This window comes from Lutra lutra, chromosome 8 (genome assembly GCF_902655055.1).
Source record: "Lutra lutra chromosome 8, mLutLut1.2, whole genome shotgun sequence".
Lineage (NCBI taxonomy): Eukaryota > Metazoa > Chordata > Mammalia > Carnivora > Mustelidae > Lutra > Lutra lutra.
The window spans coordinates 85,461,513-85,482,910 of record NC_062285.1 but is presented as its reverse complement, the minus strand read 5'-3'; the positions used below and the strand labels follow the sequence as shown (position 1 = coordinate 85,482,910).

The window sequence follows — 21,398 nt, the reverse complement described above, 5'->3', positions numbered from 1 at the left end:
TGGACTCTTCTACCTATCTCGAGTAGGTAAGGGAATGAGAAGCCCATAAGAACTTAAGCAGAGGAGTGACACAATCTGAATTAGGTTTTAAGATGATTACTCTTCCTGTATTGAGAGTGGATTGTAGTGGAGCAGGCCACAGCAAGGGCAGCCAGTTAAGGGACCATTGCAATCAACTGACCACCAAGAAGGAATAGTGCTTAGGGCTAGACAGGTGGCAGTGTCGGTGAAGGTGGGTGGATAATGTGCAAACACCTGTATCCAAACAGTCTTACGAAGTCCAGTTTACTGCCCCATTTTACAGATGGGGGATAGGGTAATCTTTTTTTTTTCCTTATCCTAATCCTTTTGCAGATGATTGATAGGTTTTAATATTTTCCCCTAATTCTAACCTGCAATTTTTTCACTCCCATATAGAAAGGAAAGCACAGAGTGTTACCTCCCTATTACAATCAGAATCCACATTTGTAGATATTATTTCTGAGAAAGTGCACATTTCAGGTTTCTAATTCTAGCCCAATTTTTCTTTTACCATTTTTACATGTTGTGACAGGTGGCTTAGAAATACTTTGATTTTTGTCTCTTCATTACAATGCATTGAATGTTGAAATCCAGTTGTTGGGTTTTTATTAGTTTAATACGTCTTTTGGCATTTTAATCCTCAAAATGTCATGAATATTAGAGGCTATTTCATTATATATCAGTAGTACTCAGGTGCTCAGAAGTTCTTTCTTAGGTAGTGTCCAGAACAAGATCCTCAAAGTCATACCTCATTTCTGTTGCAGTGTTTTTGTTTTATCTCTAGCATTTTATTTTGTTCCCCCCCTCTTGGAATTTCTTTCTGCTTATATTGCCCATCTGTTCTTTCACGTTGTCTACTTTATCTATTAGCACCCTTAGCATACCAGTCATATTATTTTATTTATTTTTTAAAAGATTTATTTATTTGAGAGACAGAACATGCACAAGCAGGGAGAGGGGCAGAAGGAGAAGCAAATGCCCCACTGAGCAGGGAGCCTAATATGGAGCTCGATCCCAGGACCCCAGGATCATGACCCGAGCTGAAGGCAGAGGCTTCACGGACTGAGCCACCAAGGTGCCCCTCATAGTCGTTTTAAATTCCCCATCTATAATAATTCAATTCTAACATCTCTGCCTTGTCTGCTTCTAATGCTTAATCTGTCTCTTCAAATTGTGATTTTTGCCTTTCCCGGTGCCCTCTAATTGTTTCTTGATAGCTAAACATGGTCTACTGGGTAAAAGGAACTGTTATAAATAGACCTTTAGTAATGTGGTGATGAGGTGTGGGGGTGGGGAAGCGTTCTATGGTCCTATGATTAGGTCTCAGTCTTTTAGTAAGACTGTGACTGTGGACTCCGAACTTCACAAGTGTTTCTAAGTTTTTCTCTCCCTCCTTAAGTAGGACAGGATGGTTAGAGCGAGCTGGAATTGGGTATTTCCCTTCCTCAGGTTAGTCACACTTTGATAATACCTGACTAGGTTAGAATCTGGTTAACTCTTTCCCCTGACGGTAGGTCTTATTAAAAGGAGAATCCTCTGAGGTATTTCAAAGTAATTCCTTTCCTCTCCCGCTCTGGAAGCCCAGGGCGATTTTTCTCTTATATTTACTGTGGGAATGTGGTTGCACTCCTAAGGGGTGAATCTCAAAATATTGTTAGGGCTCCCCTATGACTGGGTCCCTTTGGAATTTTTAACTTAGTCAGACTTGTCTGCACTGAGCCTCTGGCAATTCATCAGTTAAGTTCGGATTTTCCTACCCTGGCGCTGCTTCCCGAAGTGGTTTCCGCTTGTGAGTCTCGGCTCTCCTAAACTATAGCTCTTTGTATTTGCCTGTCTGTCTCTGCAATCGTGGAGGTGGTGGTTTGCCCTGGGTCCTCCTCTCTCTTGCAGATCCAAGAAGAGTTATCGATGTTTCAGTCCCTTCAGCTTCTTCCTTGTTCTTAAGGTGGAGTGGTGACATCCAAGCTCTTATATGTGGAACTAGAAACTAGAAGTGTAAATCACTAAAAAAAAAAAGAAGAAGAAGGAATGCATTAAACTTGATGTTTAAGATCTCCATTAATAGATTTAAAAATAAATGAAGAAATCCATATAGGTCTGTAACCCATTTAACCATTTTTTACCAATGGCCGTTTCTTGTTTTTTTTTTTTTTTTTAAAGATTTTATTTATTTATTTGACAGAGAGAAATCACAAGTAAGCAGAGAGGCAGGCAGAGAGAGAGGAGGAAGCAGGCTCCCCGCTGAGCAGAAAGCCCTATGTGGGGCTCGAACCCAGGACCTGGGATCATGACCTGAGCTGAAGGCAGTGGCTTAACCCACTGAGCCACCCAGGCACCCCTCTTGGTTTTGATAATACATTACAATTAATGTAAAGATGTTACCAATGCAGGAAACTTGGTACACAGGAACTCTGTAGTGTATTTTGCAACTTCCTGTGAATCCATAAATATTTGAAAATAAAGTTCTTAAAGTAAAATGAAGTTAGCACAAGAAGAGAAAAAATTCAAAGCCTTGATGTATAAAAAGCTTACCGATGAAAAAATACATTCTAGTAGAAAAATGGACAAAAGTCATAAAGAGGTACTTTATAAAACATAGGTAGCTAAATTTATAAAAAGTTGTTCAAACTCACTAATAGTCAAGAAACAGCAAATAGAAGACTTACCACTTTCTATTGATCAGCCTAGTAATGTTAACAGTGGATTAATAATACCAAATGTGGACAACTGTATGAGTAGGTGGGCACTCCATCTACTGCTAGTAGAAAGGTAAGTTGGCACAATTTTGTAGGAGGCCAATTTGATAACACACACAGGCACAAAAAGTTGCAAATTAATATACATTAGGTCACTACCAACACCTCTTCCCCAAATGCAACCACTATCTTCTAATAGTATATCTTAGTTTTGCTAAACTTTAAATGCATTCAAACAATATACATATAATTATGTATGGTTTTCATCATTCAAATTTATAGTTTTGCATTTTATCCATGTTGCATGCAAAAATAATATATTAATTTTCATAGCTGTAGAGTATTTAATTGTATGCATATAGTAAAATGTAGTATCCATATATTTGTACTGTTACTAGTTTGGTACTATTAATAGTGTAAGAAAATCAAAGTATATATAAAGTATTATGTCAATTATACTTATAAATTTATACATAGAAAAACTTGGAAATAAATAGTAATAATTGAATGTCCCAGGGTAGTAAAAGCAAAAGATGATTTATTTTATTCCTTACAGTTGTGTAAGTTGTGTTTGATCATTTATTCTTTTTAAGATTTTGTTTTTAAGCAATGTCTACATCCAGCATGGGACTCGAAGTCACAACCCGGAGACCAAGAATCACATGCTGTACTGACTGACCCAGCCAGGTACCCCAATCATGTATTACTTTTATAAAATCAAACAGACTTACATAAAATTTGTCAACCAAATTTATTAAACTCTGATTATTCTAAGTATACAGAAACAATACTCTTATATTTTTAAACCTTATAATCTCAAAGATAAGCTAAGATAAGATGGTAGGAACACCTAAACAAGCATAAGTCAAGTAATGCTCTTTGGAGAGCTAAGAGGAAATCTGTAAAGAAAAGAATGTGAACTTGGCACTTAGATCCAGCCTTAAGTCCTACCTTTATAATTTGAAAGAAAAACCCAAATAGCTCAGGTTTCTCATCTAAGAATGAGGATAATAATATTACATCATCTGAGCTATAATGAGAATTAATCGATATATAGATGCCTAATATACAGAATATGTTTAATTATTAGGAGTTTCTTTTCCCAAAGAGAGCTGTGGTAATAAAAGAAGTAGGTTTCGGAAAGTTTGGAAAGAGAAAAGTAAAAACACAGCGAAGAGCCGAGAGGTCCTAGATTATTCCGGTGGAGTCAGATAGGGTGGGGGAGGGCTGTAGGGGAGAAAGAAGGCGCCCACAAAGACTGAAAGGGAAGTGAGCTACCCCTGAGCGAAGTACCGCTTCTGATTGGGGGTGAGGAGGGATCATAGTAGAAGGGGAAATGGGAAACCCGCTAAATTATTTCTTACTGTCCCCCTGGATTTATGCTTCTTGAGGACAGTCACATGTCCGTCCAGTTCCTCTTCTATCTTAGCTCCTAGAACAGTGCATGGCCCCTGGTAGGTGCTCACTGAATATTTATGGAACCAACAAATGTTAAATTACAGTATTTTTTCACATGGAATGCTTGTTCATACAACTTCTTTTTATTGCCCGGGTCAGAAATACGTTATTTATTCATTGTTTTCACTCATTGACTATAATAGAGTTACTGGATGCCTACATGTGCCTGAAAGTTGGCCTATGGTCATGAATAACAGGGTGAGCCCTGTCTTCCAGCAGTGGTGGGCTAAAGCCAGCCACCCTTACTTGTGAGGGTCAACTGTTAAGTGTTTAGGAATCTCGTTAAGCAGAGCCATTGCAAAAAATTAAATTATATGACTTTATGAATAAAATAAATTATATGACAAATAAAGGTAATAAACAATCAAATATATTACTTCCTGATTCCCTTGTATTTTACCATCATGGATGCTTTGGAGGTTCTTTCTCCCATGGTGTCCGCACAGCAGAAATACTCTTTACCTAGCATCGCTGCCCATCTGTTCCAGCTTCCGATAAGTGACTATCGTGTTGGTAGCCTGAGTTTGGTCCTGGTGGAAGTATCTTTACCACAGAAGTCGATAAACACCATAAATCAGGGTTATTGCCCCCACCACCTCCAGTTGATTTTTTTTTTTTGCTTTTTAAATATTTTATTATTTTTTAAGATTTTATTTTTAGATAATCTCTACACCCAATGTGGGGCTCCAACCCACAACCCCGAGATCAAGAGTCACATGCTCTGCTGACTGAGCTAGCCAGTCCCCCCAGGAGAATCCATTTTTAAAGACTATAAGAACATCATCCTCAAAGAGAGTATCCTACCATGCATAGAGATCCCTAGGAAAGAATCTGGTTTGTGGGGTTTATGGTCAGGGAGCAGAAGGTATGGCTAACTAGGGGTGTCTCTGTGGTAGAGCAGGGCTTGGGCCCCTTTATGAGGCTAAGAGGCAAGGTGTTAGTCGCCCCAAGAAGGGGGACCAGGAAGAGCAGAATGGGGCAGGGGTGATCCAAGTGGCAACCTATTCCTGAGAGCTGATATATCCCAGGCGGTAGCACAGGGGATGCCAGTGATTGCCTTTTGGCCACCAAACCCCAGGACTTGGTGTCAGGGAAGGGACTCAGGAAGCCCCTTGGTCATCATCAGAGTACATGGGAGAATGACTGATATTAAGTCCTCCTCAACATAAGTGTACGCACATGTACACACACGTGTACATGAATAGGCATGTGTATGTGTTGTGGGAGGAGTGGAGTTGAGACTATTTAAATACTCACATCTTGCCTTCATTCCCGGAATAAGTGAGATCTGAGTCCTTGTGTGTGAAGTGAGAACAAAGATGATGTGACTTGGCAGTACGGTGTGAGAAATAAGAGGAATGGATTTAACTCGAAGATTCTGGGGCAGGCAGAAGTGAGGAACAGAAGTAGGCACATGAATTCTGGAAACTGGAAGCCCATGACCTGAATCCTGTCCATATGTGTGACTACCGCAGGAAACTCTCTTGTGCCCGCCTTTCTGCAGTGGACCCTTCCTTGCAAGCGACCCGTGTTCTTGTTTCCAGGTTGGATAAGGCTTTCTCTTCCTTCTTGACAACAAGGTCCTGATAAATTTAGAAATATAGTAAATAATCCATGCTCCATGATTCATTTCTTCTTTATTGCAGTGTGATAAATCAACCTAGGTTAGTAAGTGCTGATGAATTAAGTTTCATATTTTGTCAAAGCAAAGCCTAGCACTTAACAGCTGAGGTCACTGGTTTCTCCTACAGGATTTGGACTCAGATGGATGAGAGTGCAAGTCCCAACTCTTCATTTCTAGCCATGTGATAGCAGTTGCCCTTACCAGGCCTCAGTTTTCTTGTCCATAAAATGGGGATAATAATAGAACCATACCCATTAAATGTTACAATGAATATAAAACACCTACCACATGTAGAAAGCATTCAAAAATTTAAAGTTATTTTTTTAATTACTTTATTTATTTTAGAGAGAGAAAGAGCACAAGCCAGCGGGGTTGGCTGGGGGTGGGCAGAGGGAGAGGGAGAGAGAATCTCAAGCAGACGCCATGAGCATGGAACCCAACATGGGGCTTGATCTCACAACCCTGAGATCACCACCTGAACCTAAACCAAAAGTCGGTCTCAACCAATTGTGCTACCCAGGTGCCCCTAAATTTAAAATTGTTTTTATGGACTTAATGTAATGATTTTACATTCTTGCGAGCCAGAAATTGTGTGTATCTGTGTGCGCATGGGTGCGTGTGTGTGCATGCGTGCGTTTGTGTGACAATAAGCGTGCTGTGGAAATGAGAACCAGTCTTTGTGGCTCTAATAGCAGAATAGTCATTGCCAAGCTGTTGATATGCTCGGCTATCTGGTTTCTTTCATGCAAGATAATGTCTGTGAGCTATATCCCTATTGGTGCTGTATCAGGAGTTTTCTCCTTTTTACTGAGGAGTGGTATCCAATTTTATGACTATACCACAATATTTTCACCTATGGATGGACATCTGGGTTATTTCTAGTTTAAACTTCTATGAATAAATTTGCTATGAACTTTCTTATACATGGTTGTGCACATCTGTTTTCACTTTTATTGGGTAGATACCTAGGAGTGGAATTGTGGGGTTATTGTACAGGTTATGTTTAACTTTTTAAGAAACTCCCATACCCATTTCCAAAGGAGTTCCACCAATGAACATCGCCCCCCAGCAATTTATTTGTGTTCCGATTGCTTTAAATCTTCACCCATCTTTGGTAACACCGATCTTTTTACTTTTATTCATCCGACTGGTTGTGTACGTATCTCTCTGTGGTTTCATTTGCTGGTCAACGACAATGTTGGGCATTTTGCCAAATTTTTGTCCTCTGTGCTAATTTTGTGTTCTCAGTCAAATGGAGATGACAATAATCAAAAATCATTCACATCCACAGTATAAAATACCTTACAGTTTGCTTATTGATTAACTTTTATTTATACCCCAGCTGAATGAAGGGTTACCGTGTACCTATCTCTAGGACATGTGTTAGTTTCTGCCTTTTCTGTGCATTTTTATTATTACTATTACCTAACCGGTTTTAGCACAAAATAACCGTTCTTTTGGTAAGCCTCCTGATTATTTATATGATAATCATGAAGTGGAGCCTTTCAGATTACTTAATACCTTGTATTTGGAGGCGTGCCTTTCTTCAGGAGTGCTCAAAGCCCTTTGAAGTTAATATTCATTCTTTGTGAAGTGGGTGGGAAGCACTGGGAGAAGAAACTGCAATTTCAGAAGGCAAAGAGACTTAGCCCAAATCTCGAAGCAAACTGGTGAAATTTAGACTATAACTTCAATCACAGTCATCAGCTCTATCGCCGGATCTACTGACAGCCCATAAACCAAGGTATGTGTCCTTATGGGGTCAGGCTGATAAAGGTTTCAAATAGGGGCGCCTGAGTGGCTCAGTGGGTTAAGCCTCTGCCTTTGGCTCAGGTCATGATCCCAGGGTCCTGGGATTGAGCCCCGCATTGGGCTCTCTGCTCAGCAACGAGCCTGCTTCCCCCCGTCTCTCTGCCTGCCTCTCTGCCTACTTGAGATCTCTCTGTCAAATAAATAAATAAAAATCTTAAAAAAAAAAAAGGTTTCAAATAAAGTCAAGTTGCTTCATCTGCTGATATAAAGTTAATATAGTTTTTCCCCCAAATCTTTGAGAACTGGAAAGTTATCATAAGCCGTGCCATGGAGAGTCCCTGTGGATTTGTGAGCTGATGGTTATAAAGAAAACCAGAGTCATTCTGCCCCATGGAAAAAGATGTGTGAGAATGCAGTAATGTAGAAAAAAAAAAAGTTTCAAAGAACAATGTACAAAAATCTCCTATCCTCTCGTACACACATAAATATTTTCAAATAAGAAGACTGTGTTTTGAAAAAAACAACAAAGAAAAGGATCGGACCTCTAGCAATAAAGAAATAAAACACACCAGTGTTCTGGGTTGGTTTTTCCCACATCTGAACATATTGCATATTTAAAGAGTCACTCTAAAGTAATATGTGTGATGTTTAACAAATATGCCAGAATCCACACACCCAAATAGGTGCTTTTTTCTCCAAAGTAGGCATCTAGGGATGTTTATACACTTTCTTCAATGTCACTTTGTCACTGATGAAAACATTTTTGGAATTGCTATTTTGGAATTGTCTTCAGAGCCTTAGGAACATTCTTTTGAATGTCTTTGGGATTCTGTGGCTCTGTAAAAAAAAAAGTACCCCTCAAATACTCTCTCACACTTTATTGTCTTAAGTCTTAGGCTCCTTATCTTGGGTCTCTTGTTACTCATCTTGTCATTCAGACATGACAATTAGTTCCACAATTTTAACTGCAACCCTCACTGCTCTTCTTGACCACCATCTGGATTCTTTTTTTTTTTTCCTGCCTGAGTTGCTACAGGTAGCTCCATGTGAAAACTCTTTTGGTCCAGCCTCATACCAGGAACAATTTTTTCGCCCAACCCCAAGGTATACAGAACTGCACATCCAATGCCTCCATCAACCCCAGGAGCAGTAGACAGAGATCTAGTGGCAGCAATTCTCATCCTCTAAGAGCAAAACGAACCTGGTAAAATGGCCCACGATCATTTGGTACCAATGACAGACGTATAGTGGATGCCATGTAGGTTCAAGACGCACAAGGAAAATAAAGGTTGCAAAGTGGCTATGAAGTGGTAGGACGGGATTTCTGCTATAAATCTGAATGCTGCATTGACTCTTCCACTAGATGAAGGAATGCTGCTTTCAGGGGTGGCTCAAGTTCGTGTCTGGCTCCCACTATATTGGGTCGAGCTGTGGCTCTGCTCCATGCCTTCTCTCTGGGACCCGCACTGATGAGACCTGTCTCTTGATAGAGGAAAATGAGACATAGTGAAACATACCCTCACATTCAGGGCGCTGACAGCAAGATTACAATAAATATACTGCTTGCCATTGTTGGTTGAAGGGAAAACTAGTTCAGATTTATTTTTTAAAGGTAGAATTTTTTTTATTATTTTTATTGTATTGTATTTTTTATTATTTGTTTTAAATATCTTTATTGTGGGGAGGGCATTTATGTTCCTATATATCTCCAGCAACTTGAAACTATTTACACTGTATAAACAAAAGCAATAGATGGGTAAATGGAAACACCAACAATAAAAGTACATTAGTATTTTCTTTTGGATAGTACAGTTTATAATGGCATTTACCAGTTTATTTTCCTAATTGCATGTTACCTGAATTAATATAAACACGGGAAGTATTTTCAAATTGCAGGAAAGCAGTTTATCTTAAATACAGAAACAGGGAGGCTCTATTTGTTGGCAACTCCAGGAGTTCCCAAAGAGAAATATGAAACTGGCCCCAGACCCAGAGGACAAGGAGAGACCAAAGAAAGAGGGAAACCATTCCCAATTGGTAGGGGACAGTTTCTGTTTTATTTTTTGTGGGGGTGGTGGGAGGAAGGGGCTGAAGGAGAGAGAGAATTTCAAGGAGGCACCAGGCCCAGCACAGAGACCAAAGAGGGGCTCCATTGATCTCACCACCCAGAGATCACGACCTGAGCTGAAATCAAGAGTTGACCACTTAACTGAGGGATCCCCCCACCCCCGCCTTGCCCCCCCGCCCAGGCCTCCCAGCGGGTAGCAGCTTTGATAAGCAAGGGAACTTACACAAGAGGCTTGCAAGGGGCACCTGGGTGGCTCAGTGGGTTAAAGCCTCTGCCTTTGCTCAGGTCATGATCCCAGGGGCTTGGAATCCAGCCCCCACCCCCCATCATTCGCCTCTCTGCTCAGCAGGGAGCCTGCTTCCTCCTCTCTCTGCCTGCTGCTCTGCCTATTTGTGATCTGTCAAATTTAAAAAAAAAAAAAAAAAAGAGGCTTGCAAAACTTTACATAGAGGTCTTAATGAGGCTCAGTCACGTAGATGGGCCATGTGGATGGCCCTTGTGGACTCGGCAACACTATACAGCCAAGGTTGTATTCTTGAAATCTCCAGAGCTCTGAGAATAGTGGGCGGAGCATACATTCCAAAGATGGAGAAGGGGCTGGGGAGCCTCTGATTGCCTGATTCCCCGGGGCCAGTGCTCAGGGCAGCCCGACATCCTGTGCCCTTCAAGGGCCTCCTCCAACACTGTGGTCATGGCTCCTGCTCCAGGATGACCAGTTTGTGGAATCCGTGAATACTGCTCATAGGATGGGGTAAGTCAAAACCCAGTGCATACTTGGCAGTATTTCCCATGCCAGATTTACCTGACGAATCTGACTTAAAACCAAAAAGAAACCCACCTACTTATTGAAGGCACTACAGATTCATGTCAGGATATAGATTGTGCCTAAGAGAATCAGTCCGTAAGCACGCGTGGGAAGGAGGCAGTCAGGAGTTTATGCGGAGAGGAAGGCAGGGGAACTGAGGCAGGCTTCTGGGCGGGGAGGGGAGGCCGGCGCCTCTCTGTTCTTGTCTCCATCAGCGAGGCTGCCACATCTCCTCGTGGAAGAGGAGCAGAGTAGTTAAGGCAGGAAGTTATATTGCATTTTGTCTTCTGTCCACGCACTTAGTTCGGTTCCCCACATGCAGGGGAGAGGATAGCAAAGGCACTCTGTCAAAGCTCCGTCATCGAAATCCTACAAAGGAAACGGATTTTAAAAGCCGCAAGAAGGATTTATGACTTCAGGGACCTATGTGAGTCCTTTTATTAGCCTAGTACATCATTTCTCCCCCATCTTTATGCTGACAACACTGCTCAGCCCTTCTCTGGATTTCTTGTCAAACTGGGCAACTATATAAAATGAACAGACGAGAGCTGCCGCTGATGGATTCCCAGGTTCGCCTGTACATTAGGAGCAATTTTATTCTGCTAAGAGATTCTCTTATGCAATCTTCCAGTGAGGGGCTCTTGGATTGTTTCTGACAACTACGTGTTTCTAAAGAATTTTATTTTTTCTTATGGTGGTCTTCCTAGGAGCATAAATCAACATGTAAAGAGAATAGCATGCTAGCCTAAATAGCTCTACAAGAAGTTCTTTGAGAGTTTGGAGATGGCTCTGAGTAATCTGGCTTGGCCACCAAAGTCGGTAAATGGTGTTGACCCTTCCAAGCTGTCTACATGGCTGGCCTTTTTTTTCTACTCACTTTACTTAGAAATGTGCAGTTCATAAGGGAAATCTCAAATATCTTCTCCGTAAAGTTTCCTGAGTTTTGGCAAGAATGAGTTAACTTCTCCCTCCTTTGTATCCCAACAACAACAACAAAATAGTTGCAAAAGTTTCATGAACATTTACATGTTCTCCTGGCATTATTCGTTGACCCACCGATTCTCTACAACAATCCCGTGATGTCTGCACTGTCATGTTCTGAGACCCAGACTACTTAAATGACTTGACCAGGATCACACAGCTACAAAGTTGAAGAACGTGAATTTTAACCTATACAGAATCAGTGTGCTCCAGACTTTATTTTTTTATTGTTGATATATTTTTTAAAGATTTTATTTATTTATTTGACAGAGATCATAAGTAGGCAGAGAGGCAGGCAAAAGAGAGAGAGGAGGGAGCAGGCTCCCCGCTGAATAGAGAGCCCGACTCGGGGCTTGATCCCAGGACCCCGACACCACGACCTGAGCCAAAGGCAGAGACTCTAACCCACTAAGCCACCCTGTTAATATTTTTTTTATTGAAGTATATTTGACATACAGTATCTTGTTAGTTTCAGGTGTACATCATAGAGATTTCAGTATTTTTATATGTTAAGAAATGATACTCACAAGAAGTCTAGTTACCATGTGTTGCCAAGTTAGACAGTATTTAGGGCATTAATCTGGGCCCTCCACCGTGTCCTCTTTATACTATTAACAGCCTAAAACTTCAGGAAAGATCACAACTTTAGTAGCCAATCTTTACTGGGTATTGAATATGGCTGAGATACTCTGCCAAATGATTTCACAAACAAAGATTGGCTACACAGTTGGTGGCACTGAGTGCAAAATGAAATTGGGGTCTTTTGTTCAAAAAGGTACTAAAATATAAAGCTTTTCCCCTTTCTTCCATGGTCTCTCTCTTGACTTCGTCACAGTGTTTTTCCCTTTGCTCCTTAATTGTGGTTCATTTTTTTTTTACTGATTACTAATGTAAAATTTACCTTTTATCTTCATATTTATGTGTGCTGATTTTAAACACAAACATAATATTTAACTTACCTTCCAAACCACTAAAATTACACGACTAGGGTTGCTTGTGTATTTTGTTGCTTTTTATTTTGTCGTTTTTGTTCCCGTCGGAGTAGTGGAAGCTATGAGAAACTAGCTCAAATGTTTTTATTTCACTTCTTGAGAAGTGCACCTTCTACCAACACTCTCTACATTTGGTTGATTGCTGAGTAAGTAAGGGCTGCAAGAAGAACTAGGGGCTACCCTATCTTTCCCTTTCCTTTACCCTCATAATTTTCAGCGTAAGTGTTTGCCTAATGCAGGGAAGTGATATGCAAGTAAGAAAGGGTGTGATAGGGTTCCTTGGTTGTTCCTGCTTCTTTGCAAACCCTGCCTTCTCTTCTTTAATGGAGATAGAGCTGACCTATAACATTCCAGTAGTTTCAGATGGACAACATAATGATTCAGTGTTTGAATATATTGTGAAATGATCACCACAATAAGTCAAAACCCATCACCATACATAATTACATTTTTTTTTTCCTTGCAACTAGAACATCTATTTTCTTTCTTTCCAACAGGTTTTGGTTGCGAAGGGAAGGAATACCTCTAAGTCCGTCCGTGCCATCATTTACTCAGTTAGAGACCCATTGCATGTACCTGATTCTTGCTTTGAATCTGACTGCACCCCTGTACATGATAGGTCCCCTGGAATCCTGTGCTCATGGGCATCCTGTTATCTGCTTGTGGAGTGAACAAGGAACTCACCGAGGCACATACCATGCACATCGCCTCCCCCCGCGCAGGCTCCATTGTCACACTGCACTTCACTGACAACACACGAACTCTGTGATGAAATTATGAAGAATTTCAAGTTAGTGACAGCAGAGCTTTACGCCAAGTGTGGGGCCCTTCTGTGTTAGTTCTCAGGTTGCATGTTCATGAAGTTGGCCCTGGCTATGAGATAGTACATAATTTTTTAAAACAACTTTCAGATGAGATAGTGATGGTGGGAGATGTAATATTCATTCTTAAGGGGCACCCAGATGGCTCCGTCGGTTAAGCCTCCGACTTTGATTTCATCAGTTAAGCCTCCGGGTCAGGTCATGATCTCAGGGTCATGAGATCGGGTTCCACACTCTGCAGAACGTCTGCTTGAGATTCTCTCTTCTTCTGTCCCTCCCTCTGCCTCGTGCACTCTCTCTCTATATCAGATAAATAAATAAATCTTAAAAAAAAAAGAAAGTAATATACTTCAGTTCAAACAAACAGAAACGGGAAGAGCCTTGCTTGGAACTTTAGTTTATCTGTCTAATCCTAGAGCTAATATTTCTAACTATTCAGTACTGTAATAACTCAGCTATGCAACTTCCTATAACCATTTGTGGATTTTAGAAATCTAAAAATAATGATCACTGAGTGGGCTACGAAGAGTCCAAAAATGGTGTACCCTCTCTACTCATTTTCCCCTGTAGCACTTAGCTAAAGTACCTTATCTCCTATTGTACTTTGTATTTTCTAAATACATTCTTTCCCAATACATTACCTTATTTTATCATCACCACAATCCCAAGAATGACTTGGAGTTGTTACTCGCTCTGTAGGTGAGGAAATCGGGGCTCAAATATATGAAATGACTTTTCTAGGCTATTCTTTTTATCAAGGTCAGATCCAAGGCTAGAGTTCTTCCCTTTCCAAGTCACCTCTTGAGTTAAAACTCAAACATAACAGGACTGTGGACAGATGGTAAAGGAAGGGAAAATATTGGCTCAAAGAGCAAAATGAGGTTTTCAGATTTCCTTTACATAACGGGGAGCATGATTTTGTGGGCAAAACCTGTGAACTGAGGTCAGAAAGCCTGGACTTTATGGCTGCCACTTATTAATTGAAGAAACTTGGAAATTTCCACTTCTAAGCCCCCAGATTCTCATTTGCAAAAAAAAAAAAAAAAAAAAAAAAAAAAAAGGTATTTATAGGACCTCAGAAGACTATTGCATCAAATAAGAAAACTTCTGGAGTTCAGTAACAGTTAGTTTTTCTATCCCTACCACTCATAATCTACTGCTCTACAGATACAGAGAACTCAGTCCAATATCCTTTTATTTCAAGGAGGCTATTCTGGCCAGAGATGAGTTCAGAATGAAAAACACCTAGAGTCTTATGTTCCATTCTTCAGCTTCCCATGATCTCTGACTCTGAATCTATCATGTCATCATTATTTAGGTATGAGGAAGACACACCACCATGTCCTGTGGTTAATACATTAAAGATATGCTTAATGTGCAAGACTATGGACATCCCAGTCTTTGTATGATACCAGTTCAGAAATTTCATTGCAAGTCATTTAAAAATATGAACTAATGTGTACTCACTAATGTCTAGCTTGACCACACTTACTAGATTGGAGATCATTATTAATTTCTTTAATATTGTAATAACATTGATTTAGATGAACCCTTATAACATAGAAAGTATATAGTATTTAGCAGTAATTAACATCTTTTAATGAGGAAGAATTGCCAAGTAGTTTTCTCTCTTGGCTTTGTTGTGGCAATGGACAGTTGGATGAAAATTCCACTTAATCACAAAGGGAATATCTCATGTCTTGTGTTAAATTTGCCTTCAATGGACTAAAAATCATGCTTTGGTACTATATTTTATCATAAAAAGGCACATTTGAATCACCAGTGTCATAGAATGTGAAATGTACAAATGCCATAAACTTTATAGATAAAGCCATTCACCTAGAGATCACATAGATGATACAGAATGAGTGCAGAAATTTGATCTGTCTGCTTACTGACTTGTGTGGGTCTTTAATACTGGTTTTGCTATTATTATTCCTCTAGAATCACAATATAAAATTTCATATTTTTATGTACATTTATGGTAAATGTTACCCTTTGCTAACCAGAGAGGCATTTAGGCAATTGCCGGGTATGAAAATTGCTGACATTTTCTGAATTTCAAATGACAAATGAGATGCTCCTGTCAGTTTACTGTATAACTCCAGAGCATATGGTGCTTCTGCTGGTGGGTGTGATTTCAAAGTTTGCAAATCACACCATGAGAAAGTCCCTCTGGTGGGCTCCTGGAACACTTAGCAACTGTGAATGTGAAGTGACAGTACAGAGGGAAATGACTAAAAAAAATAGCTTTTTTTTTTTTTTTTTTTTTTGACAGTGAGAAAGCAGTACAAAGTGAATGCTAAGTTAATTCAGGGAGGTGGTGGGATAAAGACACCCATCTAGCAAAGGGAAAAAAAAAAAGCAGTTTTCCCTTTTATAGAACAAACCAGGAAGTTATCTAAATTCTTAAAACAGAGTGTATAATGTCAGATTTCAGAGCAAGAATAAGAATTAAGAAACTGACTGGAATTAGAATAGTCATCAACTCGACCACACAGAAGCTTAGAAAAGGAGGGGAGATCATTTCAAGGGATAGAATATGGTGCCGAAATTATAGCTACACCGGAAAGTACAAAATAACTCCAAATGATAAAGATTTGAAAGGAAAGCCTCTGCCATTCAAAATGGGCAGCTTACTTAAGACCAGCTTGTGGCAGAATCCCACGTCTTCACTGTAGCCTGAATTAATGGGTCCCTCAGTTTTGCTGTGTTCCATAATGTCCACATCCCAGAGCATTTCTACATAATGCTGAAACCACCAGTCAGTGACATGAAAAGCCAGTGAGATTTGTTACTGGAACTGATCAACTGGCCGGTTCCATCACAGTAGTTCAGCCAACAGCCCTAAGGACCACTGTCCCAGACTCTTCCTTGGAATTCAAAAACATTTCCTGTTATCAACCACAAAGTTTTAATTTAATTGCATGCCTCAAGAGTGCAGAAGAAGTGTGAGTGACTTAAAATGATGCCTCCAAACTAGGATTGAACTCGACCACCAGCTTTTTTGGGTCTCCAACTTGTAGACAGCTGGCGTGCAACTTCTGAGTCTCATTAACCATGTGAGCTAATTCCTAGAATAAATCTCTACCTTCCTACCTACTATTTATCAGTCATCATGTTGGTTCTGTTTCTCTGGGGGAACTCTGATTAAATACACTAAGGGCTTAGGACAGTGCCTGGCTCACCAAAAGAGTTCTGGAAATGTTCACATTAATTGTCATTTTTATTATCATCATTATACCTCTGACCCCTTTCCTTTACCAATGGCATCATTACTACAGTCTTTGGATTAATACTAACCAAGCTTATTTTCAAAATTCTGTAGAAAGACATCATTGGTGAGTAAATTTGATTTATAGGAGCTGTCTGTTTCTTTTCTTAAAAGTAACGGTTATTAGGCCCACTCCATCTTATTTGCTTGCAAATCTTAGTTTTTCCGTACTTCTCCAAGAAATATGGCAAAACATTCAAAGCCTCTATAGATTTTTGTTTTGTGTGACACTTTTCGAGCAGATAAAGAATTGCTTACCGAAGACATTTTAATAGAACTAGATTTAAATTTACTTCCCAACTGTTTACCTTTTCCAAGTTTCTTTAGTAAATGAGGGTATACATCTTGAGATAAAGGAGATGGCTGTTGATATTAATGCTCAACAAAATCCAGACAGTCATACGGTGCAGCTCTCCAGTGTTCCGCTTTCATTTAATATCAAAGTGTCATAGAAAAAATGAGAAATAATGTAAAAAAAAAAGTGTGGTATATGGAATCCAACAGAAAATCATGACAGGAAATATTAGATTGTATGTTACTTTAGGGCAAGGTTACAATATCTTCTTCATTCTTTGTAGCTTCACCAGACTTAATAAATGTTGACTGAACTAACAGTCATGGATTATGCCCTTCATATATTAGAAACAGAACTTTTCCTTCAACATATAATTAGCGTATTTCTTCAGAGCAGCAGGATAAACAGAGACTGCTAGGTGTTTATAGCAATGCTATCATTTCATTTTATAGAGAAATAATACAAAGAGAAGGAGAAGGTAAGTCATAGTTTCATGCTGGGTAACTCTAGGCAATTATCTATTACTATTATATCCTTATTAGTTGAGATGCTATTGTGATTCGATGTCACAAAACATTACCCTTCTCTGACAGATATTATAAGCCAAGTTGCTTACAAGAGCTAGTCAGCCTCAAAATGACAGAAGTCCTGTGTCCCCATCAGATCCAGTGTTAAGAAAAGTTTCATCTTTCATCTGTCACACTTAATTGATGGATGTAACATCAATTGCAGGACCCACATTTGTAATAAAAAGGTATTTAGGTGTTCGACTGACATAATGCTCTGAGGATATGGGCTGCTGCGTCATGGGGAAGGAAGCCACTGGGATAGGGCATCGATGGCCTTGCAGGGGAACGTAGTCGTGTGTGAGACATAAAGGAGTGCCAGGAAGCTACCAAGTTCAGCTTGAAGGCATGGCCAGTGCAAATCACTCCAAGATTACAGTAGTACAAATTGTCTCTGAGAAGCAGCCATGGGAACACAACGGTTGCCAAAAGCAAACCAGACTAATAATGACTCTTGAACACTGAATAAGTACTTCAAACCAGGTTTTCATGACCCTAACAAACAACCAGGTCCACAGAATGCCTTCCTGAGAGTGAACAAAGCATTCCTATAGGTGGACACATGAGAAGAAGGCTGCTTTCTAGTTGGTTGGGCCCGTTAATCATCTCTGGCCCCTCAACCACAAATCCCCTCTTCATTGCCCTGCTAGTGATCCTGGAACTCCATCTGAGATGAAGATGAATTGCTGTGTTGTCTCAGCTCTCAAGATGTCCTCAGGGTAGGGGAAGAGACAGACAAGTAAATAGACAATGGGGAGTTCCTGCCCCTGTTGGGCAGAAACACAGGGTACTTTGGAGAAGGGTAGGATAGAGACCCTGTTTCTATTGTTGCATAACAAATTAGTCCAAAACACAAAACAACAATAAATATTTACTGTCTTACATAGCGTCTATGCATCAGGAATCTGGGAGTAGCTTAGTGGAATGATTTTGGCTTGGGATCTCCAAGGTTATTGTCAAGGTGTCAGCTGGGGTCAGACATTGGAAGGTGCACCTAGGGCTGCAGGACAGCCTTTGAAGATAGCTCACTCACATGATGAGCAGCTGACACAGCTGTTGGCACAAGGCTTCACCACACTGACCTTTCTGAGGGCTGGTTGAATGATTTCAAGATGTGAAAATGGACTTCCACCAGAGTAAGTGATAAAAGAGAGCCAAGTAGGATTTATTATTTTTATAACGACTTAGCCTCAAAAGTCACACATTTGGCCATGCCCTCCATTTTACACAGGACAACTTTATTCAGTCAGAAGGAGCACACAGGAGCGTGAGGGTCAGGAAGTAAAATCACTGCAGTACCCTCTGGCTAATGCAGATTCCCCAGAACAAGCTGGGGGGCAGAAAGCTTCCTGCGGGAGAGAACACTGGAGCTGAGTTTGAAGGGCTTTGCTAGCAAGTATGTAGAGTAGAAGGGTTTTCCGAGCAGAGCTATGAGTGTGTGCAAGGGCATGACAAGATGAAAAGGTAATGGCAGGTGTTCTAGTACCACTCTGCGGTAGGATTCAGTGTTTTGAGGTTAGGAGGGTGGTATTGGGCAAATGCAGGGAGAAATGAGTCTGGATAAATCATTGGTAAAATCACAAAGGACCTGTTTTGACATTTTGCTCAGAGGAGATGGGTAATTATGAGCCGATTTTAATCAGGATTATGTTTCCAAATATGTGCATCTCAGAAGGAAGGCACCCAGATTCTAATACAGTGTTAATTTCCAACTTTTCTTAGAATCAGAGTCAGATGCCTTCAGTGTGGACTTCCTGCTTTCTTCTTTGCTCCTTCTCCTGTGTTCTTCTCCTTAAACACATCTGAATCATAAGCGGTATGGCCAGGATAAATTGAGAAGTTGTGTTCCAGTTTTCTCCATCAATCCTGGGAAGTTTCCTTTAAAGACCTGCTGCTGAGCTGTGGGTGTTGCAAGGAACTCTGTTTGAAAATAGATCAAGAGCAATCAGCCTTAGTCAGTGACAGTGGTTGAGCCAAGAGACATCATTGCTTTGAAGGACATTTTATACGTGTCAATGTGGCAGATTTTTCAGCTATAATCATAAGCAAGAAAAATAATGCTGTCAACATTAGCATTTTCTTTGTTTTGATTTTTACAATTTTATTTTATTTATTTATTTAATTTTTTTTGAGAGAGAGAGTGAGTGAGCGGGAAGGAGGGGCAGAGGAGAGGGAGAGAGAATCTTAAGCAGACTCCATGCTAAGCATAGAGCTTGACTCGGGGCTAGATCCCATGACCCTGAGATCATGACCTGAACTGAAATCAAAAGTTGGATGATTTACTGACTAAGCCACCCAGGAACCCCAACATTAGCATTTTCAAAGGTGAAAGACCACTATGCACACACACACGCACACCACACACACACACACACACACACACACACACACACACCAGTCCTGGACCCTGGATTAGGAAGCATTATCTGTCTCTTCCAGGAACAGAACCAATCTGTTAAATCCAATTTCCAGGTTTCCATAGAAGAAGGAATAGGAATAAGACAGAAAATTAAAATCCTTACATGATACTCCAATCTTACTTTTTATTACTACTGTAATATTCTTCTCTTGACAAACTTCAGAGGTGTAAGCAAGTCAGTTTACATGTAAGAAATGGCCTAATTTTAGTCTCTTCCAGGAACTCATTCCCATGCCTTGGTGCTTTGCCTTCCTTTCTCAAGACCATTGGCTAACCCACTAAGCTAAGGAATATGCATGGTAGCCTTAACATCTCTGGCGAATTGAAAAGATCCCATTTTATAAATTTCACTTTTCAAAGCTGTACTCTTATTGGAGATGATAATGGATGTGGGGAGTGTGAGATATGAAAAGAGATATAGTAAATCACAAGATATATAATTGGTCTCTGAATAATTTAAAATTTATTTTTAAATATTTAAAGTATTTAAAGTATTTAAAAATTTATTTTTAAATACTACTAGACCCTGGGTTTTGCTTGCTACTGAGATAATTAGATAACAAAGGGAAGAGTCATTAAAAAACTCTTAGTGAAGAGGAAGTCCATATTGCTGATTCCTGGCCTAATTTTTTTCCAGAAGTTCGTAACTAAACAAGTATAGCTCTTAGGAAATACTCACACACTTTTAAAATTCATTGTCCATTTAAAAGAAATATAATCTTTTTTTAGAGTTTACTTTGGGACCTTCTACCTCCTTATTCAGTCTACTCTGAGATATTTCTTGGTTCCTTATATGTTTTCTCAGTGCTTTGCCACTGACTTTTACCACTCGTGATCTGTAGAGGTCCAAGCACTGAGGAACCTTCCCAGCAGCTGACAGAGATACAGGAAACCCTGGCTGACAGGGGCAGAATTCCCAAACAGGGTGGAGGGTGCTAACTGACCCCAAAGTTCTCTTCCTCAGTTCCAGCTATTTGAGTTGACTGTGGACAAAATCTCAGTTGGTCACTTAGTTTGTTAGCAAATCCAATAGTTAATTTGGTGGGTCGACTTAACTGGCACAGATATGTGGTCAAACATTATTCTGAATATTTCTATGAGGGTGTTTTTGGATGAGATTAACATTTAAATTTGTAGAATGAGTAAAGCAGATTTTCTTCCCTAATGTGGGTGGGACTCATCCAGTCAATTGAAGGCCTGACTAGACCAAAAAGGCTGACTATCTCCCAAATAAAAGAAAATTCCTTCTGCTTGTGGGCAGAACTGGCTGCTCAGTAGAGTATAATTATTTCGGGGGCAGGATGGGACAGGGAAAATGTCTCTCTTTCTAACGTCACAAAAGTCTTCTCTATTTCATGGAAGGTGCTCAAAATTCTCCCTCATTCTTTTTTTCTTGATATATTTCCAGCACTTTCAGGGGTACCTGGGTGGCTCAGGGGTTAAGTATCAACCTTTGGCTCAGGTCATGATCTCAGGGTCTGAGCCCTGTTTGGGGCTCTTTGCTCATGAGAGAGTCTACTTCTCCCTCTCCCTCTGCCTCTCCTCCCTGCTTCTGCTCTCTCTCTCAAATAAATAAATAAATAAAATCTTAAAAAGAAAAGAATATAACATTTCAAACAGTTATTT

The 21,398-nt window shown here is 40.1% G+C and overlaps 1 long non-coding RNA gene across 1 annotated transcript in view; it reads left to right on the top strand.

Annotated features, from left to right (window-relative positions):
- LOC125106616 (uncharacterized) overlaps window positions 1-15,843 on the top strand; it is a 31,048-nt gene extending 15,205 nt beyond the window's left edge. Inside the window, exons 3-4 of the long non-coding RNA XR_007129371.1 lie at window positions 3,311-3,404; window positions 12,895-15,843. This is a non-coding gene — a long non-coding RNA (uncharacterized LOC125106616). The remainder of the gene's footprint in view (window positions 1-3,310; window positions 3,405-12,894) is intronic.
- The last annotated feature ends 5,555 nt before the right edge of the window (window positions 15,844-21,398 follow it).